The following is a 16259-nucleotide window of genomic DNA, read 5'->3' on the forward strand; positions in this document are numbered from 1 at the left end:
TGAATTCAGATTGTCACATGATGCGCTGGATGAATTCGGATTGTCACGTGATGCGCTGTATTAATTCGGATTGTCACGTGATGCTCTGTATGAATTCGGATTGTCACGTGATGCGCTGTATGAATTCGGATTGTCACGTGATTCGCTGTGTGAATTCAGATTGTCACATGATGCGCTGGATGAATTCGGATTGTCACGTGATGCGCTGTATTAGTTCGGATTGTCACGTGATGCTCTGTATGAATTCGGATTGTCACGTGATGCGCTGTATGAATTCGGATTGTCACGTGATTCGCTATATGAATTCGGATTGTCACGTGATGCGCTGTATGAATTCGGATTGTCACGTGATGCGCTGTATGAATTCGGATTGTCACGTGATGCTCTGTGTGAATTCCATTTGTCACGTGATGCGCTGTGTGAATTCGGATTGTCACCTGATGCGCTGTATGAGATTGGATTGTCACGTGATGCGCTGTATGAATTCCGTTTGTCACGTGATGCGCTGTATGAATTCGGATTGTCACGTGATGTGCTGTATGAATTCGGATTGTCACGTGATGCGCTGTATGAATTCGGATTGTCACGTGATGCTCTGTGTGAATTCGGATTGTCACCTGATGCGCTGTATGAGATCGGATTGTCACGTGATGCGCTGTATGAATTCGGATTGTCACGTGATGTGCTGTATGAATTCGGATTGTCACGTGATGCGCTGTATGAATTCGGATTGTCACGTGATGCTCTGTGTGAATTCCATTTGTCACGTGATGCGCTGTGTGAATTCGGATTGTCACCTGATGCGCTGTATGAGATCGGATTGTCACGTGATGCTCTGTGTGAATTCCATTTGTCACGTGATGTGCTGTATGAATTCGGATTGTCACGTGATGCGCTGTATGAATTCGGATTGTCACGTGATGCGCTGTATGAATTCGGATTGTCACGTGATGCGCTGTATGAATTCGGATTGTCACGTGATGCGCTGTATGAATTCGGATTGTCACGTGATGTGCTGTATGAATTCGGATTGTCACGTGATGCGCTGTATGAATTCGGATTGTCACGTGATGCTCTGTGTGAATTCCATTTGTCACGTGATGCGCTGTGTGAATTCGGATTGTCACCTGATGCGCTGTATGAGATCGGATTGTCACGTGATGCTCTGTGTGAATTCCATTTGTCACGTGATGCGCTGTGTGAATTCGGATTGTCACCTGATGCGCTGTATGAGATCGGATTGTCACGTGATGCTCTGTGTGAATTCCATTTGTCACGTGATGCGCTGTGTGAATTCGGATTGTCACCTGATGCGCTGTATGAGATCGGATTGTCACGTGATGCTCTGTGTGAATTCCATTTGTCACGTGATGCGCTGTGTGAATTCGGATTGTCACCTGATGCGCTGTATGAGATCGGATTGTCACGTGATGCTCTGTGTGAATTCCATTTGTCACGTGATGCGCTGTGTGAATTCGGATTGTCACCTGATGCGCTGTATGAGATCGGATTGTCACGTGATGCTCTGTGTGAATTCCATTTGTCACGTGATGCGCTGTGTGAATTCGGATTGTCACCTGATGCGCTGTATGAGATCGGATTGTCACGTGATGCGCTGTGTGAATTCCGTTTGTCACGTGATGCGCTGTATGAATTCGGATTGTCACGTGATGCGCTGTATGAATTCGGATTGTCACGTGATGCGCTGTATGAATTCGGATTGTCACGTGATGAGCTGTATGAATTCGGATTGTCACATGATGCGCTGTATGAATTCAGATTGTCACGTGATGTGCTGTATGAATTCGGATTGTCACATGATGCGCTGTATGAGCGGAATTCTAAGAGCTCGTTAACAAGACAGTTTTTTCAGAGTAAAAATGGTGAAAAAACATTTAATAGGGTGGTGAAGATTAACTATATTTTCACTGACCAAATCTATGTGTGGAAAATTGCAGCAGGCACTAGTTTCTTCTGTAAATTGGATGTGACTCGTCCATTCAAATCTGTGGATGTGCAAAAAAAAAAAATCGGATGCTATACAGAGCCAGAATGTAACATCCATTTATTACAAATATATTGAAATTCTGTAACATGAAAATGTAAATTATTGATAGTTGTTGCTGTAAAAAAACAGATTGTATACAGACTGCACATGGTTGAAAAGTGAGAAAAATATCGTCCCACTTTTGTGGATGAAACTCTGAACTATTTTTTTAAACACTCGTGTGTACCTGCTCTAACAGTGAGTATTAAATATCAAACTGTAGGAATTCTCATTCAGTGGGTTAAATCAACAAAAAACATTGCCCTGGAAAACCCCTTTAACCATTTATCAAGTATTTAGATTGTACCCCATGGTTTGCCTTCAGTCTGTGCCATACCCATAGTGCTTACAATGCCAATAGATGATACTGCGCATGCGCTGTCAGCGCCATTTTGCTGGGGTTAAAAAAAATCTTAAAGACCTCACTATTAACTGTGCTAGTACAGTATTCAAAATAGAAGGCAGGTGAATGAAGATTCATTGACATGTAATCTAAACCAGAATGATGACAATGAGGCCAGAGCATAAAAAAAACCATCCCACAGGCCACTCTGGAGCACAAGCATCTCATTAACTCAAAGCAACAACCTCCAGACGGATTTCTTCACCCCAGGTATCATTGTAAGGGCTCATTTCCACTTGCGAGAGAGAAAACGGTCCATAATCTGGACCGAAAAAAGGGATGAAAAGTATGCGTTTGTCATGCGAGTTCAATGCGATTTTTTAATCGCACCATCCGTTTTACATCCGTATGACATCCGTATGCAATCCGTTTTTTTTCTCTGCAACTATTTTTATACAGTCATTTACAGGACCATTTACAGTGTTCTATGCCACAGAATGGTAAGGTATCCGTAAAAAACGGATGGAATACGGATGGTCCGTATTGCATGCGTTTTTTTTCTCGCACCCATTGACTTGCATTGGCAAGTCTTGTCCGAGAATCGCAGCAATACGCAGCATGCTGCAATTTTTTTTCTCAGTCCGAATTCGGCTGAGAAAAAAATCACAAATAAAAAGACACTTATTGAATATTGATTTTTATCGGATTGCACTCGTCTGTTTTTCTCGCAAGTGGAAATGAGCCCTAATCAGTGTAACAGCACCAACCTGACAATGCCTGTAGCTAACAAAATCCTGATTGCAGGTTCGCTTTCCGCCTTAAGAAATGTATAGATATGAGTGCGTTTTGCGGTGAATAAAATTATTTTCTCTGCAGTATGCATTTGCTGTGTATTGAAGAAAGAAACGAGAATGCTAGGCTTTTGTATGGGTAAGAAGAGATTTAAAGAAATTCGAAAAATGGCTCAAAATGGTTACTAATTTATTACCATGCAATCCCATCATCACTGAAGCAAATTTCTCGAGCTTCAGCATAAGATTATTGGAAAATGTCCAAAAAGCCAATAACAGCTGGTTTCAAGTGTACGGGTATAAAAATTCCCCTTAATATAATAAGAAATTGACAACTAAAATGTCAAATATCCGCAGAGTTATAATGGCTGTGGATGACGACCGTAAACTTTGATAAATAGTACAATTACATGAAATGATATGTTATGACATTGTCAATGTATTGATTCTAATCTCGGGTTAATTCACTGGAATCATGTAGTGTTTTCCAATAAATGCTGTAAATTATTCTGCTTGTGTTTTTTGCATTCTTTATCATGTGCCTGTGACCATTGTGTGTGGAGTTACACCTTAAGCATTGTGATTTTAAGAATGGAGTTCCTATGTTGCATTTATTTTGTCTTCTAAGAGAGTCTACAATGCTAAGTGGTAGAAAAAAAAATCTTAAAAAAAAAATATATAGCAATGTACATAATGTCTTCCAAGTGTCAAAAAACCCCAGAATGCTTATTCATTATAGAGCACAGGCATGCTGTTGGCATTTATTTCTCTAGTTGTCATGGAGACACCGATTCATAATAATGACTTTTATCAAATATCCATTAGAGTTTCTTTTAGTGTCTACAAAGTACATTTTCTCCTAATTTAGCATGAGAGGGAATAGCACATTTTCTTTTAGTGTAGAAATTGTAGATGATGAATTGGCTTCTTAAATGTGTTGTTTCCCAAATGACAGTACAATATTTCACTCTGTTCTCGGCTGACCTTCATTAGTCCAGATGCAGCATTACAATATTCTTTGAGTGTGTTGTTATTGTATAAATCAATATATAAGAATAACTCTGATTTATAAATGTGGCCAATCTCACCTCTCCTCTTAGGCATATACTTGAGTAAGAATAAAGAGGTATTATAATTAACCATGACAGAAAATAAGATGTAGAGGCTGGCATCTTCATTACAAATAATAATTAACAGGCTCGTTTTACAAACCTTGCCCACTTCTGCCCACTCCTTAATATTAATGAATGGCTACCATACAATAAGTGTTATAAATGGAAGGTTGGTGAGCCAGAGTTTGGGCGATTAATGTTTTTTTGTAAAATAATTCCAAACAACATTATAATTAGATGCGGCTAATTATGATAGAATAGCTAATGACTTTAAAGGATGATATAAACTGGCTCTTATTCAGAATTTTTTCATCTACAGTATTAAAGAGGATCATTCATGAAAATTTTCAGGTTGAACTGGACACAACATGCAGTCGTGGTTGTAGAATAAAACATGTTTTTCGTGGGTTTTTTTGCCTCTACTTTGTGGCGATATTAGCAATCAAATTATTTTGCACTTAATGAGATACCGTATTTTTCGGACAATAAGACGTACTTTAAAAATTTGGGGGGGGAAACGGGGGTGCGTCTTATAGTCTTATAGTTGGAATGCACATACAGCATGGTGGCAGCAGAAGTCGGGCGATTCTTCTGGTGGTTCGTCGATGCAGGGCGATGATCTCGCTCCCATTCCAGCCTGATGCGGAATGACAACATGTGAGCCAGCAGCTGTGACTGGCTGTAACAAGGTTACTGCTGGACACAGGCACCAGCTAATGAGAGTACTACGCTCATCTTCCGACACCTGCTCTCGCTGATAGCAACGAGAGAAGGCAAGGCTGATGAGAGTATTCATCAGCCAGAGCCTGTGCAATAAATATGTGTGGAATATGGAGTTTTATTATTTTTTGTCTTCTACAGTGGGACATAGGCATCAATGGATTATAGGTGGAAAGGTGAGTATAACTTTGCTTCTTTATTTTTTGTGAATAAATGGGTAAAAGAGAATGGGGAGTTTTTATTTAAAATAAAGGAGTCTGTCTTTCAACTAAATTACTGTATTCTGACTGTGTAGTTTTTACAATCTGACTGTGAGGTTTGTAAAGGGGTAGCCTTACAGATGCCTCTCCATTACTAACCTAAGGGCTTGATGTTTGCTGACATCAACACCACAAATAACCCGACTTACCACCGCACCAGTGTAAATGTAAATGTAGAGAGCCAGGCAAAGCACCTTTTATGGGGCGGCTGTAGGCTGCTATTTTTAGGCTGGGGAAGGCCAATACCCATAGCCCCTTCCCAGTCTGAGAATACCAGCTCCCAGCTATCTAGTTCAGCATGGCTTGTTGTCAATTTTTGAATTATTTATTTAAATAATTAAAAAATACATTGTGGGGACTAGTGATGAGTGAACATGCTGAGATGTGTTATCAGAGAATGCTCGGGTGTTATCCAAGTATCTTGGGCGTGCTCAGATATTATATTAATGTTCTTGCAGCTGCATGATTTGCAGTGGTAGACAGCCGTAACACATGCAGTGATTTCCAAACAGGCAATCCCTGCATGTGTTGCGGCTGTCTACCACCGCAAAACATGCAGCCTCAGGGATTCAAATATATTATCCGAGCACGCCCAAGATTCTCGGATAACACCCGAGCATGCCACGGAGATCTGCCCACTCAGGAAAACAACAAGGTTCAGTAATTAGCCTATACTATAAACAGAGCTCTCACCTCCAGGCACACAGAACACCGAATGAGGGCTGTGTATTTACCCTCTAGACCCCACCCTGGGGTGCAGATGTTGGAGAAACTCCCACCCACTCTACAGTTGTCCACAAAAACCAAGCCCTTAACATTACCAATTAACCCCTCACAGCACACAAGATGCTGGAGCAAACTTCTAGGTTTCAAATCACTGAAGCTAATAGCCTCAGTGAAACATGTCTCCCTCCAGTACTTTGCCAGTAACTTTGTCACATATACCCCCTTCCCAAATCCAGGGGTTTTGGCACCTTCGATTACCAAACAGGGAAGTTAAGACAAGGCATCTGCATTACTGTGTAGCTTCTCAGGCCTGTGCTCCACATGAGTTGAAGTCCTGCAGTCCTAAAAACCACCCAGGCACCCAGCATTTTTCCCTTCCTTTAGCTCATCCATCTCAAAGGCGCATGATCTGACATTAATCTGAACTTCTAACCTTACAAATAATACCTCAAGGAGTCAGTTGCCCACTTGATGGCCAAACACTCTTTCCACAATGGCGTAGTTTATTTCACAGGCAGAGAGATTTCTGCTTAGATAAAGGATGAGTTGTTCCTCCCCGTTTACTTCTTGGGACAACACGACTCCCAAACCGACCTCTGAGCTGCTCTTTGACTCCTGTAGTGCAGCGAGATTGGTGCTGTGTGACAGATAGGCAGGGAGCACAGGAAAGTTCACAGCAAACATGTTTACTGTCCAAACAACTCTCACAGTGAACAGCAAAAGGTATCCTCTGGATCACAGCCAGTCTGTATACGAGACTTGTTGCCGAGGGCGACTGCACCACCGTATCACGCTGTGGGGTGCCAGGTGTTCGCTGCTTTTGGCTCTGTGTTACCTCACACAGGCTAGACGCTGCAGAGCTACCTGCTCTGCTACTTGCAAACAAACACTGACACACTCAAACCCTTTACTGCAGGGTTTTAATTGGAATCTGTGGCCATGGGCCACTTGTAAGACTCGGCTTGGAGGGAGTGAACTGCCCCACTACCATCCTGTAGTTCACTCCAAAAATAAAAGCCCTTAACGGGTTTTCCTGAACTTTGCCTTGATCAAATAACTCAACCAGGTCCACAATACTCTTTTATGCACATCCTGGGAGATACATAGCGACCCTTGCATATAATACCTGTCACTGCCTCACACTCCTCGATGATGTCCAGGCTCAACAATCTCTTCACTTCCTTCTAAATCACTGTGAGGCAGGCTTGAGGGATTCGATATGGCTTTTGGTTCACCCATATATTCAGTTCCATCAAGATCTCATGCTCAACAACCTGTATACATCCTGGCAACTCCGAAAACAGGTCTTGATTCTGCTGAGGCAGTGTTGTTCTGGGTCGGTGACAGTGTCTCTGCCTCTGTGACATCCTCGACCATGGCTTCAGGAATGGCACCCCAGGCATGTAGCTTCCATCGGTTCCCTGTTTCGCCACAGTTTAAGCAGGTTAATGTGGTACACCTGGTAGGGCTTTCCTTTTCCTGACTGGTGGACCTTGTAGTTGATATCACTCAGCTTTTTGACCACCTCATATGGCCCTTGCCTCTTGGCCAGAAATGTACTTTAAATCGTGGGGATCAGCACTAACACCCGATCTCCAGGGCTAAATTGTCTCAGTCTCGCCAACCGATTTTAGACCCTTGCCTGAGCCTTGGAGGATCTTTATTTTAACCACAAAAAAAATTAAAAAAACAATGATTTTTCATTCCTTCTCTCCAGCGAACGCTGCTGGGAAGGAATGAATTCCGGCTTCAGCACCAGATGCAGGGGACAGCGCTTATCTCTAGCGCTGTCTCCTGCACGGTCCGTGTGGTACCCAGTCGGCACACTGGCGGCACACTGCTGCCGCACGTGTGCCACACTGATGTGCCACGTGAGCTCAGGGACACACGGACACAGATAACTCCGGTACCGATTTTTCCGGTACCGGAATTATCTGGACGTGTGAGACTGGCCTTACAGCCGTCATATATCTCTGCTCCAAGTTTTGGCATTAGAGGCCGATGTACTTATTTTTTGGCTGTGTGACATTCAAATTCTATACAGCGCTATTCAGCCTAAAAAAATTGTAAAGGCCACAGATTTGCTAGTGTGGTATTTCTGTTACAGTCGTCATATATCTCTACTCTAAAAGTTTGGGCGTTGTAGGCCCGTGTACCCCTTTTTTTGTTGTTTGATAACACTGGTCAACAGCATTTTTGGTGCCAAAGATATTTCATCGAATTTAGGGTATTTTTGGGGTGCTGATTCTGAATATGTCATCAGTTTTGCCAGATTGGCTCAAGTTTTTTAGATTTTTGGTATCTTATTTATAGCACTTGTTGGTAAATGCGACGCATCATCTCATTAATTTCTTTGGATTAGTACTTGAACTGAGCAGTTCTCAATATAGTTTTGTGTTAATTAGTGTTCTAAAAGTTTGTTCATAGCTTGATTTTTGCACTAACTTTATGTTGTTGTCTGTTTTCCAGTGAAAAGCATGAACTCATCAAGAAGAAGTTGTCTTAACGATCCAGACTCATTCTGTTACATTTGTGGTGAATACACACTGCCAAAACATAGAAGAAACATAACAGACTTCGTAAAAAAAGTGTATTTTGCCTATTTTGGGGTTATGCTTGGGGACCAAGACAAGTTTTGGGCACCACACATAGTGTGCAAAGCATGTATCGAATTATTACGAAAATGGAGCAAAGGACAAAGAAAAAGCTTCAAATTTGGTGTTCCAATGGTGTGGAGAGAGCCAAAAAATCATCATGATGACTGTTATTTATGGTAAACACTAGTGTTGAGCGATACCGTCCGATACTTGAAAGTATCGGTATCGGAAAGTATCGGCCGATACAGGCAAAGTATCGGATCCAATCCGATACCGATACCCGATACCAATACAAGTCAATGGGACTCAAGTATCGGACGGTATTCCTGATGGTTCCCAGGGTCTGAAGGAGAGGAAACTCTCCTTCAGGCCCTGGGAACCATATAAATGTGTAAAAGAAAGAATTAAAATAAAAAATATCGCTATACTCACCTGTCCGACGCAGCCGGGACCTCAGCGAGGGAACCGGCAGCGTTGTTTGTTTAAAATTCGCGCTTTTACTTGGTTACGTGAATTCCCGGCTTGTGATTGGTCAGGGCGGCCATGTTGCCGGGACGCGGACCAATCACAGCAAGCCGTGACGAAATTACATCACGGCTTGCTGTGATTGGTCCGCGTCCCGGCAACATGGCCTCCCGTGACGTCACGGCTTGTGATTGGTTAATGGCGGCCATGTTGCCGGGACGCGGACCAATCACAGCAAGCCGTGACGTAATTTCGTCACGGCTTGCTGTGATTGGTCACGGCGCCATGTTGCCGGGACGCGGACCAATCATAAGCCGGGACGTCACTGGAGGCTGGACACGCGCGCTTTTTAAAAAAACGCGCAAGTCCAGCCTCCCGTGACGTCACGGCTTGTGATTGGTTAATGGCGGCCATGTTGCCGGGACGCGGACCAATCACAGCAAGCCGTGACGTAATTTCGTCACGGCTTGCTGTGATTGGTCCGCGTCCCGGCAACATGGCCGCCCTGACCAATCACAAGCCGGGAATTCACGTAACCAAGTAAAAGCGCGAATTTTAAACAAACAACGCTGCCGGTTCCTTTGCTGAGGTCCAGGCTGCGTCGGACAGGTGAGTATAGCGATATTTTTTATTTTAATTCTTTCTTTTACACATTTTTACATTAATGTTGTTTCGATACCGATACCCGATATCACAAAAATATCGGATCTCGGTATCGGAAATTCCGATACAGCAAGTATCGGCCGATACCCGATACTTGCAGCATCGGAATGCTCAACACTAGTAAACACAGGTACAGGCACATCTTCACAATGAGGGACAGGCCTTCTTGCAGATTCCATGTTACTCCCATTTTCGTTTCTTATGCTTATTGAATCCTTGCACTTGCACTGCACAGAAATAACAGTCATCATGATGATTTTTTGGCTCTCTCCACACCATTGGAACACCAAATTTGAAGCTTTTTCTTTGTCCTTTGCTCCATTTTCGTAATAATTCGATACATGCTTTGCACACTATGTGTGGTGCCCAAAACTTGTCTTGGTCCCCAAGCATAACCCCAAAATAGGCAAAATACACTTTTTTTACGAAGTCTGTTATGTTTCTTCTATGTTTTGGCAGTGTGTATTCACCACAAATGTAACAGAATGAGTCTGGATCGTTAAGACAACTTCTTCTTGATGAGTTCATGCTTTTCACTGGAAAACAGACAACAACATAAAGTTAGTGCAAAAATCAAGCTATGAACAAACTTTTAGAACACTAATTAACACAAAACTATATTGAGAACTGCTCAGTTCAAGTACTAATCCAAAGAAATTAATGAGATGATGCGTCGCATTTACCAACAAGTGCTATAAATAAGATACCAAAAATCTCAAAAACTTGAGCCAATCTGGCAAAACTGATAGCATATTCAGAATCAGCACCCCAAAAATACCCCAAATTCATTAAAATATTTTGGACACCAGAAAAAAAAAATTTTTTTTGTTGACCTGTGTAATCTAATTCTATACAGCACTATTTAGCTTCCAAAATAAAAAAGACACATATTTGCCAGTGTGTTATCACTGTGAGACGTCTGATGTATTTGTGGCCTACAAAATGTGGAAATTCAGGCCTACTTTCAGCTGTATTTGATGTCTGTTACCCTAGTTCGGTACACTATTTTAGTTTACAAAATTAACAAATACAGGTCACATATCGAACAGTGTGGTATCTCGTTAAAAATACTTCTCTTTCAAGTTGTTAGGGCTGCTTCATGACTGTTAAATGCTCCAACTCCAACTACCACCATCATCATCTTCTGCCTAGAGGCAGTCACTGCGCACATAGAAAGTCTGAGGAGCAGAGTGTGAATGCTTTTGCAGTGTTGTACTCTGTCTCTGTATTACGAAGGCGTGTGCTCCCGCCAATAAAAGCGTTACTGCCAGAAAGCAAGGAGCTATGTTCACAGTGACCGCCAGAAAGCGAGGCACCATGACCATGAGTACAGCGCACGTTCGCAGTAGAGAGACAGTTCATGTTCCATGTTCAGCTTTGCAAAACAATAAAGGCCACAGAGGAATGACAGAGGACGTTAGTACGGTCGGCAAGGCACTCCCTCAGCATTTTCCAAACCAAAGCACTCCTTGTAAGAGTCCTGCATGCCTCAGGGCCAGGGATATATGAGTGTTCCACTGCCTCAGCTGGATTGGAGTTGTGTCTCTCTCACTTGTACGACTTGCTTGGCCAACGAACTGTGACCTCTTCTGCCAGTGTTTTCAGATGGGAATTGTTTTAATAATTCAGCATCAAGAAGGGCCCTATGGTCCTCCAACATTGTACTACACCTGTCTGCCTCTGGAATAAGAGAAATAAAGTTATCCTTGTAGTGTGGATCTGGAATTGTCACCAATCAGTATTCACTGTCACCCAACATTTTGAGAACGTGAGGGTAACGGGAAAGGCAGCGGAACATAAACTCAGGCATGTGTGCAAGACTGCTAACAGTCGATACTTCCGTGTCATCACCAAGTGGACAACTGACCATGCTCTCCTCCTCCTCCTTGTCCTCAGGCCTCCACAACTTTCGACAAACCTCAGTAATATCATTGTAAATACATCCTTGTAAATACACTCCCCTGTAGTTTTTATCTCCCCCTCCTCATTGTAGATAGTAAGTTGTCACGAGCAGGATGTTTTTTGGGGGGCTCAATTATTGTTCTCGTTGTTAGTTTGTGAAGATTGTAAGCTGTCACGAGCAGGGTTGTTTTATTTCTGTTTAATTATTGTATTATTGTTATCGTTGTTACTTAGGACTGTTGTGTTTCAAACTGTAAATATGTTGCTGCTATATAAATAAGTATAAATATTTATATTAGAACACAGAGAAGCAGGATGGAGATGTTAATTATGGTGTCATTGCCGCTCACCATCTTGTTGAATTCCTCAAAGTTTTGGAGGATGGTACATATGTCTAACATCCATGTCCACTCCTGAGATCTTATGTGTGAAGTCAGAACTGAATACCAACGGCCTTGTTGATGTTGGTAGTCAACAACTGCCCTCTTCTGCTCACAAATCCTTTCCAAAATATGCAGTGTAGAGTTTCAATGCATGGGGAGGACATCACACACCAGTCGGTGAGCCAAAAGCTGCAAGCGCTGCAGAATCACGGCAAGGGCGGATGGAGCTGTAGCTGATTTTATAAAATGGGTACGCAGAGCCTCGTACTTTTCCTATCAGATCTGGCACCTCCGTGTCACTTTTCAGGAAACGTTGAACAATGAGGTTAATCACATGGGCCAGGCATGGCACGTGTGTGAGCTTGCCTCGACACAGAGCAGCCACCAGTTTCCAGCCATTGCCACACACAACCATGCCTGGCTGAAGGTTCAGTGGTGTCAGCCACAGATCTGCCTGCATTTCAGAGCTGTCCACAACTCTTCATCATTGTGCGGTTTGTCACCTAATCATATTAGCTTCAGCACAGCCTGTTGCCGATTGCCAGAGGCAGTGCTGCAGTGCTTCCAGCTTGTGACTGATGTGTTACTTTCGGAGATGGAGGCTGAAGAGAATGCGAAGGAGGAGGAGGTACAGGAGCTGTTGACTGTGGTGGCAACCCAGATTGATGTAGGGCCAGCAATACTCGGGGTTTGGAGGACGTACACCATCCCAAGGTTGGACTGTGTCCCGGCTTCCACTATGTTAACCCAGTGTGCCTTTAGTGAGATGTACCGTCCCTGACCACAAGCACTTGTCCACGTGCCTGTGGTTAGGTGCACTTTCCCAATAACAGCATTGTGGAGGGCATGGGTAATGTTGTGGGACACGTGCCTATGTAATGCCGGGACGGCACACCGGTACTAATAGTCCCACATGTTCGGGGTCTCGGGGTGATCCTCGACTCTGCCCCCTCTTTCAAGATACATATCCAAGCCCTTGGCCACTACAACTCAAAAACATTTCCAGGATCCGTACATTCCAAGAAACTGCAAAAATGTTTGCGCACGCCCTCATGATCTCCCGCCTACACTATTGCAACCTTCTACTCTCTGACCTCCCCTCTAGCACTTTTGCGCCACTCCAATCTATCCTAAACTCTGATGCCCGAGTAAACCAACTGTCCCTCTGTTATTCCCCAGCCTCTCCTCTCTGCCAGGCCCTTCACTGCCTTCCAATCTTCCAATTGCACAGAGGCTACAGTTCAAAACCCTAACTATGAGAAAGCCTTCCACAACCTGTCTCCATACATCTGCAACATGGTCTCCCAATGTCCGACAGGTTCATGGCTTCCTCTACACTAACCATGTGTGCCGTCAGTGAGATGTACCATCCCTGCCCACATGCACTTGTCCAAGTGTCCATGTTTAGGTGCACTTTCCCTGTAACAGCATTGTACAGGGCCTGGGTAATGTTGTGGGATATGTGCTTACTTGTCGAATGTCATGACGGCAGACAGGGAAAAATTGTGGCAGCTGGGTAACGAGTACCTTGTGATGGTAACCACCATCAGGTTGCTGAAAGCTTAGGCCTCACACGGGCATAAAATGCAACATTTTGCACGCAAGCAGATGAGAAATGTGTGAATTTAGTACTGTGGCATTGGCTGCTTATTTCCGCTTGCGTTCCAAAGAATGGGGTATGGACAACTGGACACTGCGATGGAACAAGGACGTGGACCTGCTTCTTGATGGTGCTGGTTGAGTTTGTGTGCAACTGCAGATGCAGGGCATGAGGCATCTTTGCATGCATCATGGACAGATTTGCTTGCACGCACAACATTGGAAGAAGCAGTGGTATCACCCGCAGACACTGTTCATGGTCATGGAGCCTTGTGTTCAACCAACAAAGTCGAGTGCTTTGCTGCCATGTGCCTGATCATGCTTGTGGTGGTTAAGATGGTAGTTTTGCTACCCCTGCTGATGCGGGCCTGGCTGTTGGTACAAATGGCCTTCTGGGGGTTATCGGCAGAGTCTTTAAAAAACATCCTGGGTGTTACGGGGACATTTAGTGTCTCCCTCTCCCAAACCACCTCCTTACCTCGACTACGGTTTTTCGTTGTTCCCCAAGGCTCAGTTCTAGGACCCCTACTCTTCTCCATCTACACCTTCGGCCTGGGACAGCTGATGTAATGGCACGGTTTGCAATATCAACAGTACGCCGATGACATGCAGATCTACCTATCTGTACCTGACATCACCTCCTTACTGACCCAAATCACATGTCTTGCTGCTATTTGATCCTTCTTTTATGCTTGCTTTCAAAAAGTTGACATGGATAAAACAGAATACATCATCTTTCAACCATCTCACGCTAAATAGTCATGAGAGCTTTGTATGCATCATTCGGGACCACTTTAGAAAGAGGGAAAGTTTGCACAAGAGAAAATTATTTTCCAGACATTCATGGCCTTTTTTTGCACATTTTTTGCAGCTGTGATCTTCATCTTCTTGGTGTGTATGTGGTAAATTAATTTCTAAGCCGTCATCAATACCATCATCATCCATATCTTGTAAAGAGGAAATCTGGTGTTTCCCAGGGTCGTGGTTATCTACGTTAAGTGGCATCATTCCTTTAACAGTGTTCGTTACACTACAACAAATAATTTGCGACTGTGACATTTGGATATTATTGGTAATATGTATGGGTGTAGATGAAGAAGCTTGTGGCATGTGTGTGTTTATAGTTACGGACGGTGCACTCCTGTTTTTTTAAATCTTATAATTTTGTATTAAAGCATATGACATGCAGCAACACAGTCTGACACATTTTCTAGACAGGTACCACTAATACAAAATCGATTAATACATTTTTATTTTACGAAAACAGGACCCTTACCCCATAACCAACCCTCCCTCACCCCAGTCCCTTACCCATTATCCAATACAACCAAATGACAACATCACCTCTTGAAAATTGTCCAACAGTACATGTAAAAGTCCCTCCAGAAGCAACTAAACGACCCCCATTCTACTCTGCAATAACTCAGCAGACGCCATGCCTGGGTAATCCATCCATCCATCCAACCCACACATTTTCAAATTTTGTATTCTGACGTCTCTTGATGTAGATATTCCTTTCCATAAGGAAAATAAAATTAATGTTATTAATAAATTCCTTTTTCCCTGGTGGTTTTTAAGCCAACCAGTAAATTGCAATAAGCTTTCTCGCAGCATACAACAATCTCGCAATAATCAGCCTTCCACATTCATCTTTAGCAATATCATCCATACAACCCAGAAGGCTAGTCAGCTGGTTACACACCACATTTACCCGTCACCTCTTGAATCAAGTTAAGCACCTTCACCCAAAAGGGTTGGAGGCGAGCGCACGACCACATCATATGTATGAAATCTGCATCATCCTCAACGCACCTTCGGCATTTTGAGTCACCTCAGTCCTGCCTTCCTCATCCATGCTGTGGTCCTGTACACCCTATACACCAGGTATAACTCCGACACCCTCTTAGCCTCACTCAAGGACGCCCTGGGGATGTATTGAAGTATAGACTCCCACTGGGACTCCGACAAAGGACCCACGTCCACCACTCATTTTTCATTTAGACTTAACGGATGTTTCAATAAGAAGGTATCTATCAGACCCCTGTACATCATGGTAATGAACCCCCTCATACTCCTCTGAGACCCGATAAGATTCAACAAGCTATAGTGCAGAATCACTCGCGACCCCTCCTTTTGACAATTTAGGGCATGTCGCAACTGCAAATATTGAAAGAAATTCTTCTGGGACAAATGTAACTCAGTCCAAAGTGTCTCTAATGTTTTAATAACATCCCCATCAAGCAACTGAGACATGATCCAAATGCCAATGCGCCTCCACTGTCCGAACCCCGACAGTCCGAACCCTCTCATGATCTCTGCCAACCTAGGATCAAACCAAATCGGCTTATATCTCGTACATTCCGTTACTCCCCTCCAATACCTAATTTTCTGCCACACTTTCCTCATCATAGCTATTGTTGGGAATTGTTTGGGGTTAATTCTGAATCTGCCTGCTTCCAGACTGGCTAAAAATGGGCCTTTCCCTAAAGCATGTTAAATGATTATCCCCGCTTAAGCGATCTGTTCCGGTTCTCCCCAACCTACCATATGCTGGCATTGAAATGCTATATAGTAAATCCATGGATTGTGGACCGCCAAACCACCCTCATCCTTCGCCCTTAGCAGATGTTCCAATTTGTTGCCCGCCAGGC

The sequence above is a fragment of the Ranitomeya variabilis genome, chromosome 2, assembly GCF_051348905.1.
Source record: "Ranitomeya variabilis isolate aRanVar5 chromosome 2, aRanVar5.hap1, whole genome shotgun sequence".
In the NCBI taxonomy this organism is placed as follows: Eukaryota; Metazoa; Chordata; class Amphibia; order Anura; family Dendrobatidae; genus Ranitomeya; species Ranitomeya variabilis.